Here is a 12,312-nt window from a genome sequence, read left to right on the forward strand (position 1 = left end):
AATGTGGATCCATCTTTCCCAAGGTCCAGAATTTTATAATAGTTTTTTCAGCAAAACCACTCAGTACAGGGATTAAACAAGATATGCTTCTGCATCAGTGTAGCTACAGCATTCTCATGTTTGGTTCATAATGCATGAAATCAAATGGTACATTTTCTTAAACCTGTATAGGGACAGGAAGAAGGTGTTCCTACAGCAGTCATAGGAGAGGTTTTCCTCCTTTCTCTCTCACCTTCCAAAAGATTTTACAGGTGGGCACAGACACACACTGTCCTGGGACAACGGTCCCATTCCTCGATTGCCCCCCCCCCATGTGGTCCTTGCTGTTGAGACCACTTTGGAACTGTTTGGGAGGCTATGCAGACACCCTCCAAGGGTTATAGCTAGCCTCCAACTCTGTATCCCTTTGGCACGAAAACACTGCTGTGGAACGCATATGAAGAAACCGGAAGTGACCTCAGGAACACTGTGTGGGATGCTAGAGAGATTGTGTGCTGGAGCCTCCGGTTTCCTCCTCCTGCTTCCTCAATCAACATGGCTGATCACATTGAAAGAGGTCCTGTACCCATTTCCCACCAAACTACTAGAAGTAGGTGCTTTGGGTTGATATACACTCACTGGCCACTTTATTAGGTACACCATGCTAGTAACGGGTTGGACCCCCTTTTACCTTCAGAACTGCCTCAATTCTTCGTGGCATAGATTCAACAAGGTGCTGGAAGCATTCCTCAGAGATTTTGACATGATGGCATCACACAGTTGCCGCAGATTTGTCGCCTGCACGTCCATGATGCGAATCTCCCGTTCTACCACATCCCAAAGATGCTCTATTGGATTGAGATCTGGTGACTGTGGAGGCCATTTGAGAACAGTGAACTCATTGTCATGTTCAAGAAACCAGTCTGAGATGATTCCAGCTTTATGACATGGCGCATTATCCTGCTGAAAGTAGCCATCAGATGTTGGGTACATTGTGGTCATAAAGGGATGGACATGGTCAGCAACAATACTCAGGTGGCGTTGCAACTATGTTCAATTGGTACCAAGGGGCCCAAAGAGTGCCAAGAAAATATTCCCCACACCATGACACCACCAGCCTGAACCGTTGATACAAGGCAGGATGGATCCATGCTTTCATGTTGTTGACGCCAAATTCTGACCCTACCATCCGAATGTTGCAGCAGAAATCGAGACTCATCAGACCAGGCAACGTTTTTCCAATCTTCAACTGTTCAATTTTGATGAGCTTGTGCAAATTGTAGCCTCAGTTTCCTGTTCTTAGCTGAAAGGAGTGGCACCCGGTGTGGTCTTCTGCTGCTGTAGCCCATCTGTCTCAAAGTTTGACGTACTGTGCGTTCAGAGATGTTCTTCTGCCTACCTTGGTTGTAACGGGTGGCAATTTGAGTCACTGTTGCCTTTCTATCAGCTCGAACCAGTCTGCCCATTCTTCTCTGACCGCTGGCATCAACAAGGCATTTCCGCCCACAGAACTGCCGCTCACTGGATGTTTTTTTCTTTTTCGGACCATTCTCTGTAAACCCTAGAGATGGTTGTGCGTGAAAATCCAAGTACATCAGCAGTTTCTGAAATACTCAAACCAGCCCTTCTGGCACCAACAACCATGCCACGTTCAAAGGCACTCAAATCACCTTTCTTCCCCATACTGATGCTCGGTTTGAACTGCAGGAGATTGTCTTGACCATGTCTACATGCCTAAATGCACTGAGTTGCCGCCATGTGATTGGCTAATTAGAAATTAAGTGTTAACGAGCCTTTGGACAGGTGTACCTAATAAAGTGGCCGGTGAGTGTATATGTAAGAGTGTGGATATGTTAGAAAGGGGAGGGTAATTAAGCCCCAGCTCTTTAAGGATGAGTCTCTTAAGCAAAAGGAGAAGATAAAAGAATCAGAGGAATTTAAAGCTAAAAAAAAAGCACCATCAGGAGATGTAATTTATGCAACTACAAATTGGGTGATAAATATAAAAGAACTAGTTTATAAATATCATTTGGATAGGCTGGTAATGAAAGAAAGATCATCTCTTATTGATGACTTAAAATCAGCTCTAAGGTCGGAGATATTTCCTTCCATGTCAGACCCTACTCCTGCCCTGCCCCCTCCTAAAACTCCTAGAGTACTGGATTTCATTTGTTTCCGAACCAGACTCAGAGGTTCCCTCCTGTTCTCATGATGAGTTACTAGGATAAACCAGATAATAATTTAGATGAGAATAGATCTTCCCGTTATTTTTTCTCTAATGATCATCTAGAAAGTTTGCTTAAAGCAAAGAAAAAGTGTGTATTTCCTATCAATGAAACTCTCAAAGAGTTAGAAAAATGAAAGGAACCAGAAAAAAGGATACAGATAACGAAGGGGTTCCATAAGCATATATTGCCGAAACCAAAAATTGGGTTAATATTCCGAAAATGGATGTCCAGATGTCCAAGGTGGGCAAAATTTATTGACCTCCCCCTTGAAGATCCGGGAAATTAGTTTACCTACAAAGATCTGATAATCTAGAATTCGGTCGAAAAGTTCTGCAGGCTGTTATCCCTCCCTAATATTATCATCTCATCTGTTATATCCAGGTAGCCCATCATGGGGGGACAAGGTGGAGACTGGCAAATAGACCTACCGATAATTTGGTTTCCTTCATGACGGCCCCAGATATTTCCTCCCGGATAATTGTAATTATGTTTTTATTTTGATAAGTGAACTAAATATATTAATAAAATTTTGTTGCATCCATTCCAGTGTAGTTCTTTGTCAGACACTGGAAGGAGGCTGCGGCAGGGGTCTTTTAACCCCTCTTCTTCTTCTTCCTGTCCCTATGGAGGTCAAGGGGCATTCTCAAGATGGGCCGTCATGGAGGACTAATGGAAACCAAAATTACCGGTAGGTCCAATTCTCAGTTTTGCTAACTTTTTACAAAAAAATGTAAGCAATAAATGGTCATAAAAAGCTGGACTTACAATCATGAAAGGGTTTTCAGATTTTATATGATCACCAATACTGTATAAGGCTGGTAAATTGTACTTTGCACCTCCCACTAGTTGGTTTGCTGTGCCACAATGAATTTTCTGTGAGGTAACACCTCCTCTTTACAAAAGCCACACCCCTATTTTTGGGGGTAGAGTCAGTAAAGTGCCTAAAAATGGTCTAAAACCTACAATAAATGAGGTGCAAAGCATTAACACATCTCCCCACACAATGCCCCAAAAAGGTTATACACCTCACGTGAATATACTGGACTAAGGTTAGATATCCTTCAAATGTTCATGGTTTGGAAAAAAAACCTGAAGCATATTTGCAATTTTTCTTTTTCCCTTTGAGGTGGTTTCATAGACCCTTAAGTCAAACCATTGGAACATGTAATAGATTCTGAAAGCATACCTGAGACCCAATGAGACTATAGCCTGTGCATCTTAGACACACCCACATGGGCCAGTGTGAAGCTACTAGCCAAGAGGATGAACAATATACAAAAATGTGAAGAATTATACAATGACAAGAAAAGTTTCAGTATTATAACTTTTGCAACTAAAGAAGAGTGAACACCGAATACAAGTAATAGGGGGCACGGACACAATGTACCACAACTAGATTAAATAAATTGTTCCCAAAACAAAATAACACAAAAAAAGGAAACAAAATGTAGAAAGCATAAAATAACACTTTATTAGATCAATTAAAACAAATCCATTTAACCCCTAGGCGCACCAGGACGTTATAGTACGTCCCCGGGGCTAGATGCTTAGCGCACGGGGACGTTCTATAATGTCCTGCTTCTGGCACCGGCGTGTAAGGGTGTTTGCACTGTGGATCGGATCCCCCGTGCCGCTTACCGGGGGATCCGATCCACTTCTGGGCAGCTCCGAGGACTGGCATGTGCCCCGGAGCTGCCCGCTCTCCCTGGCAGTCAGACCCCTTCCGGGTCTGACTGCAAACTGTCTGAGCATGCGCCTGCATGCTCAGACAGTTTACACTGCTCTACAATAAGATAGTATTGTAGAGCAGTGTATTGAACTTGAACCAGTGATCAGAGCATCACTGGTTCAAGTTCAAGTATGTATAAGTAAAAAAAGTCAAAAACACTAAAGTTAATACATTAGAATAAATATAAAATAAATACATTAAAATATAAGCCCCTAAAATGTCACTTTCCTATAAAAACACTTAATAAAGTATAAAAAAAACACAAAAACCCCCCGCATATTTGGTATTGCCGCGTCCGTAACAATCTGTATAATAAAATAGAATCATTACTGGACCCGCACTGTACACGCCGCAGAAAAAAAAATGCAAAAACGTTCCGAAAAAAGATAATTTTTAATTAATACCCTATAAAAAAATGCTCTAAAAAGGGATTTAAAAAATGTTATGCACTCCAAAATAAGCCCACTAAAAAGAACAATCCTTCTCGCAAAAAATAAGCCCTTAAACAGATTTGTGAGGCGAAAAATAAAAAAGTTATGCATATGAAAGACGGTGATGCTAAAATTAACAACATTTTTGCCAAATTACTTTTTATTCAGTAAAAATGGCAAAAAATAAAAAATCTATATAAATGAGATCTTTTTGCAATGGTGGCGACCCATAGAATAAAAATAATGTACTATTTTTTATGGTATGGTAAACAGGCCAAAAAAAAAAACAAAAATCTTCCTAAAAAGTGATGATTTTCATTTCCTCCACTAACAAAGAGTTAATAAAAATCTCACCAATTAGCCTATAGAATCCCCAAAATTACATACCAGAAAAGTGCATCTCATGTGGCAAAAGAAATAAGCCCCTATAGGTCCACATTAAAAAAAGAAAAAAATTATAGCCTGTACAATGTGACATAGCAAATCTGATCTGGATGGCGCCTCTTTCCCTCCTATGCCCGGCCGTGCGCCCATACAGCAGGTTACCAGCACATATGGGGTATCCGTGTACTCGGGAGAAATTGGGTAACAAACTTTGTGGAGCCTTTATTCATTTTAGCCATTACAAATGTTTAATTTTCCACCCAAAATGAGTTTATTGTGAAAAAATATTACAATTTGCAGACTGCACCACCATTTTGTTTTAACCCCTATTAAACACCTAAAGGGTTAACAAACTTCTTAAAAGTGGTTTTTCATACGTTGAGGGGTGTAGTTTCCATAATGGGGTAATTTATGAGTCTCGCTATTATTTAGGTCTCTCAGTGTCAATTAGAAGTTGAGCAGGTCCATCTAATACGGGTTTTGGTGATTTTACAAAAAATGTGAAAAATGATACCTAAATTCTGAGCCTCATAACATTCTAGTAAAATATGTGGAATCTTAACCCCTTTGCGTCTAAGCCATTATATAGCTTCAGGACCAAGCACAATTTTTAAAATCTGTTCTGTGTCACTATTTGCAGTTATAAATTTAGAACGGTTTATCATACCTAGGTAATTTTGAGATTGTTTTTTTGTGACATGTTGTACTTCACGTTAGTGGTATATTTTGGTTGTTATGCTTTGCATTTATTTATTAAAAAGTAAGAAATTTGGTAAAAATTTTGAAAAAATGGCAATTTTTTGATTTCTAAATGTTATTCCCATTTTACAGTAAGTCTAACCACCCAAATTAGTAACTAATTAACATTTACCATAAATCTACTTTATGTTGGCATCATTTTTTAAATGTTATAATATTTTATTTGGCCATTAGGTGACTTTCTAATAGAACAGCAATTTTTCAAATTTTCAAAAAAATGTAAGATTCAATGATTTTAGAGGTCATTTCATATTGTAAAGGGTTTTACAAGTTATATTTTGTGGAACTCCTCACAAATCATCCCATTTTTAAAACTGCACCCCTCAAACTGCTCAGAACAGCCATTGATAAGTTTGTTAACCCTTTCAGTGTCTCATATGAATTGAAACAAGATGGAGGTTCCATTTGGAATTTTCTAATTTTTACAATTAAATTAATATTTAGCCCTAAAATACATATGTCCATACAGGATAAAAGGAAAAAACCTCACAAATTTTTGTTTGTGCAGTTTCTTTTTACTATGGCAATAATCCCCATGTGGATGTAAACCGCTTTATGAGGCCACAATAGGGTAAAGAATAGAAAGAGCGCCATTGAGCTTTTGGAGGGCAGATTAGGCGAAGGACACAGATCAGGTGCCAGGACACATTTCAAAAGTTCCTGAGGTTTCCAGAAGGGTGAAACCCCCAACAAATGACACCATTTTTGAAACTACACCCCTGAAAGAATGTATTTTTGGTTATGATCAGCCTTTTGACGCAATGGTTTTTTTACAGTTTTTTGTTGAAATGTAGCGTGAAAAAAAATTTTGTGCCATTTTTCACAAATTCAGCATTTATAGGACAGATTTGTCAGATGCAGAGCATGAAAGTGAAACCAACGGGCTTAATTTTTATAGTGCAGTTTCTCCTGAGTTCAGAAATACCCCCAAAGTGGCATAAATATGTTCTCTGGACATACGGCAGGGCCTGCAAGTGAAGCAGCAACCTGAGGCGTTCAAAGACCAATATTTGAATGATTGATTCACCAGCCCCAAGTAATGTTCAAAGAGACCGTGGACCCCCAGAATGATGGAAACCCCCCACAAATGACACCATTTTTGAAACTACACCCCTGCAAGAATGTATTTATGGTTATGATAAGCCTTTTGATGCTATGGTTGTTTTACAGTTTTTTGTTGAAATGTAGTGTGAAAAGAAATTTTGTGCCATTTTTCAAAAATTCAGCATTTATAGGACAGATTTGTCAGCTGCAGAGCATGAAGGTGAAACAAATGGGCTTATTTTTTATAGTGCTGTTTCTCCTGAGTTCAGAAATACCCCCAAAGTGACATAAATATGTTCACTGGACATATGGCAGGGCCTGCAAGTGATAGGACAATGCAAGGATTTTGAAGCTTTTAGGGCTATTTCCCTATAGGTTTTGCAGGTCCCAGTTTGATTTACATAGGCCCTTATAGCCATAAGTACCTCTGTTTTATAAAAGACCACACTAAATATTTTTAAGGGGTTTTGTATATACGCTTGTATTGTTCTCTTGTTTTTTTGGAACAGATGTGGTGAATATCTGAAATATTGAAACACATTTTTTATCAAAAATGTCCACTTAGTACATCATTTTCATGCAACAGCAAAAATGTGGAAAAATATACTCTGACATTTATAAGGTTATTTCCCCTGCTTTCATAAAATAAACCTTTATATACTGCCTGGACATATGGCAGGGCCTGGAAGTGATAGAACGCCACAAGGATTCTGAGGCCTTCATTTACTTGGTATTCATCTAGGGGTATAATGGGAATTATGGAGGTGGACGAGATTAGGGGTTCAGAGTATTCGAAAAAAAAAAAAGAAAACAGGTAAAAAAGAAATTTATAAGTCCAGGGATGTGTGGTAAATGCGGAAGCAGTTTTTAATACAAAGACCAGGGTGGGAGGGACATGTGTCGCACTGATATGTTGTGTCTTTGCGTTTGCCATTTTTGAAGCAGACAACACATCTTTTCTGGGGGTGACTTTTTTTTGCAGTGGGGGGCACTACTCCAGGAAAGTGCTGCCCAGGAACAATTCTGCAGACAGCAGTCGCAGAGGCAGAACTTTCTCCTCCCTCTGCCGCATTATCACCAAAGAGAAGACATTTAATTACCTTCTCCTGGTATTCCAGGTATGATCCCTGGTGACCAGTGCTCCTAAAGATGACATAGGAGTTGTACAATGCCGTTTGGATAAAATATACTGCCAGCTTTTTGTACCATATTTTACATTTCCGCATGGCATTGTACGGTTTGAGGATCTGGTCAGACATGTCCACTCCCCCCATAAATTTATTGTAATGCTGAATGCATAGTGGTCTTGAGATAGGTTCTGCTGTTCCGCGGACAGGGACAAGGGAGCTGCTGGCATCATGAATGCTAGATAGCATAAACACTTCTTTTTTGTCCCTAAATTTTAAAAAGAGGACCCCATCACTGTGAAGTGCTCTGCTCTCCCCAACCTGCAGGGTTTGGCTTATTAGGGTCTTGGGAAGGTGCCTCTGATTCCTGCGGATCGTCCCACATGCGAGTGTTTTTTTCTCAGCCAGGCACTGAAACAAGGCCACACTTGTGTACCAGTTATCAAGGTACACGTGGTACCCCTTGTCAAACACTGAATGCAGGAGGTCCCAGGCAATCTTCCCAGTTATTGTGAGGGATGGAGGACAATCAGGGGGCTGAATTTGACTGTCCCTTCCCTCATAGATCCGAAATGTGTGAGTGTAGACTGTTTCGGACTCACACATTTTGTAAATCTTTATGCCATATCTGGCACGTTTGTTAGGCAAATATTGCCCAAACTTTATTCTCCCCTTGAAGTGCACAAGGGACTCATCCACCGAAATCTCTCTTTTTGGGGTGTATAGGGAAGAGAATTTGTGGCTTAGAAATTTAATCAGGGGCCGAATCTTATACAGTCTGTCAAAACTGGGGTCATTTTGGGGGGGGGGGCATTGGGAATTGTCTGCAAAATGGAGAAATTTTTGGACGGCCTCAAAGCGAGCCCTGGGCATTGTTGATCCATACAACGGGGTATGATGTAAGAGATCTTTAGACCAATAGTCCCTTACTGATGGTTTTTTTTTGTAAGGCCCATATTTAGCACTAATGCCCAAAATTTTTTAATTTCTTCTCTAGTGGTTGGATACCATCTATATGGCCTGGCATAAAATGAATTGGGGTTAGTTTCTAAAAATTGCTGGGCATATAAGTTGGTTTGCTCAACAATCAAGTCCAGCAGGTCATCTGTAAAAAATAATTTGAAATGGCCAATTTCAGATAACCCTGCTGTTTGTACTTGGGCTCCTGGAACAGCGGTAAAGTCAAGTACTTGGGGGACATAGGAGGTTGTGGAAAACCAGTTACTTTCTGGAGGTGGAGGTAAAACTGGAGTTATGGCCCTCCTAACCCTGCGAGGAGGTTCTTCATTATCAGATGAGGAAGAAGAAGAGGAGGACAGAACAAATTCTGAGCCTCCCTCACTCGCTGATTCTGTATCTGAGGCTAACATAGCATACGCCTCCTCAGCACTGTATGTTCTTTGTGTCATTTTGTCTAATGCACTTTATTTGAAACTGTAACAATGTGTAATGTAATTTACTTGCAAATGTAACAATCGTTACAGTGACACTGACTGCTGCTAGTGGACACAGATGAACTGTCACTGTTCAAAACTGTCAGTCTGACAGTGAATAACGCTGTTGGACTCTCGCTGACACTGAAACTGGCTGTGGCGGACGCTGACTGACTGTGGCGGACGCTGCCTGACTGTGGCGGACGCTGACTGTCACGGACACTGACTGACTGACTGTGACGGACGCTGACTGACTGTGACGGACGCTGACTGACACTAATTGATTATAACACTAACACTGACTTTTTTTAAATTTTTTTATGTATAAGTTTTTTTGACAAAGAACAAAGAAACTGAAGCTCCCTTAAATTAGGAGACTCTGACGGACGCTGACACTGAAACTGGCTGTGACGGACGCTCTCTGGCTGTGGCGGACGCTGACTGACTGTGGCGGACGCTGACTGACTGTGGCGGACGCTGACTGACTGACTGTGACGGACGCTGACTGAAACTAATTGATTATAACACTAACACTGACTTTTTTTAAATTTTTTTATGTATAAGTTTTTTTGACAAAGAACAAAGAAACTGAAGCTCCCTTAAATTAGGAGACTCTGACGGACGCTGACACTGAAACTGGCTGTGACGGACGCTCTCTGACTGTGGCGGACGCTGACTGTCACGGACGCTGACTGACACTAATTGATTATAACACTAACACTGACTTTTTTTTAAATTTTTTAATGTATAAGTTTTTTTGACAAAGAACAAAGAAACTGGACTCTGACGGACGCTCACTGACTCTGACGGACACTGACTGATGCTCACTGACGCTGACGGACACTAACTGACACAGACTGACACTGATACTAACTAACACTGACTTTTTTTAGTTTTTTTTTTAGTTTTTTTGACAAAAAAAAAAAAAAGAAACTGGGAACTCCCTAATAGTGTGGGAGTTATGGGGGATGATCACAGAGGGGCAGCTGTCAAAGGGTTAAAATGGTGGATTTTGACTATGAGGGGACAGCAGAAGGACGCAGGCTCCGTTCTCTTCACTTCACAACGCTGAATGAGGAGAATGGAGCTTGCAGCCCTCCTCTGTCCTCCTCTTGACACGTGATCGCTGTCTGATTGGCCAATCAGAGCGATCGCCGGCAAGGGACCGCTGTGATAGGTCCCTTGCCGGTTACTAGGATACTGGACCCGGCGGCCGGCGCCAAGATCGCGGGTCTGTGTCACTGTCACGAGTGACAGTGACACTTTAAAGGGAAGGGAAAGACCCGCATCCTATGACGTAGAGTCACGTCAAGGTGCGCAAAGGGGTTAAAAAACCATGCCAAAGTAAAGCAGACATTTGGGAAATTTAAGTTATGAATTTATTTGGGTGCTATGACTATCTGCATCAAAAGTAGAGAATTTAGAACGTTGAAAATAAAGAATTTTTCCAAATTTTGTTTTTTTTCATAACTAAACGCAAAAGATGTCATCCAAATTTTTAAACTAATTTGAAGTACAATGTGTCACGAGAAAACAATGTCAAAATCCCCTGGATATCTCATAGCGTTCCAAAGCTATAACCACTTACAGTGACACAGGTCAGATTTGAAAAATGGGGCCGCGTCCTTAAGGCCAAAAGAGGCTGAGTCCCGTAGGGGTTAAAAAGAAAACATACACAGAAAAAAGTGTTTATGGATATAAATATCCACAATAACTACACCACACTAAGGCTACATTCACACTAACGTATGGAGGACGTATATACGGCCGATATATGTCCTCCATAGACGGCAATGGGCGCACGGCGCCCTACGGGAGCGGTACGGTACGGACCTGTCCTATCTTTACCCGTAGTACGGTGCCATGCGCAATTACTTCCTATGGAGAGGGGCGGGGGTGAGCTGCGCTCACCTCCTCCTCTCCCCGTTGCCCGCTACGGTACGGGCGGGCAACAGCAGTGTGAATATAGCCTAAGCCTGTACAGAGGTATGGAAGGTCTAGTCCTCAGAACTAGTCAAGGCATTAGCTTACAAGCAAGAGGACAGGAAGACACATACACAGGTACATACAGACCATGGGTCTTGACACGTGTTTCGCCTTGCTTCATCAGGGCTATATGTGTGTAGCCCTGTGTATGTGTCCTCTGTTATTCCTCTGGGTAATGGGCAATACTTCTTTGTAAGTAAATACATTGACTTATTCTGAGGACTAGACCTTCCTTCCTCTAAGCTGGCATCTGCTTATCATGTATATTTAGTTATTTGACCACTGGTGGACTTTTTCTGTGTATGTTCTGTCTTTTTAAATGGATTTGTTTTAATCTACCGTAATAGTGTCATTTTTACTTTCTACATTTTGTTTTTTGTTTCCTTTGTGATGCCATAACAAAACGTCCCACCCCTCACCTCCATCGAAACCTTATATATGCTCAATCATCATTTCAGATCTATCTCATATCTATCTCTCTACCTCCTATCTAAGGAACAATATTTGGATAACTAATCCAATTGCAAAAGGGCTTAAAATTGCTCTACAACATATCAAAAGTTTTTTTTGAAACGAGGGGTACTCTTTAAGACCGTGCATGCGCGGTGCAGATCAGAGCATGGCCGGCTATCTCTAGGACATACCAAGCACCGTACAATTTTCAAACATGAGCGCTGTGACATGAACAGGGGGCAGTGCCAAGGGACGTGTGGAGGGATGGGCTTACCAGGTAGAGCAGCTGCAGGGGGGGGGGGGGGGGGGAGAGAGCTTGACTGGTCTCCCGCCTTCTTAACTGTATCGACAAGACAAACCAGGCTGCACACAAGTGTTTTTTGGTATGAAGCTGCACGTACAGAATACACAAAGGAACAACGAAAATAAAATTGCAGTCATCTAGGAGGTTCAGTGGTGACTGAATGTACCCTTTACAGATGGGCGACTGTTTGATACAGAGCTGTGAGTGTTAACCCTTTCTGCTCTCTCTCCCTGGCTGCAGTATGCAATGCGTATTATTTTCATAGATCAAGATGAAAGGGAAGAGGTCAATCCTCCCACCTCAAAGCTGTTAACCAAAAACGGGGAGATTAGATGTGAGCTCATGCAGCCTCCATATACACAAAAGGCTGGAATAAGCATCTCTATGGGAGGGGGTAGATGGCATGTAAAATAAAACAAAATACACACACATTTTTTTTTTTTTTTTTAAAGCCT

The sequence above is a fragment of the Engystomops pustulosus genome, chromosome 3 (assembly GCF_040894005.1).
Source record: "Engystomops pustulosus chromosome 3, aEngPut4.maternal, whole genome shotgun sequence".
NCBI classification, from domain to species: Eukaryota; Metazoa; Chordata; class Amphibia; order Anura; family Leptodactylidae; genus Engystomops; species Engystomops pustulosus.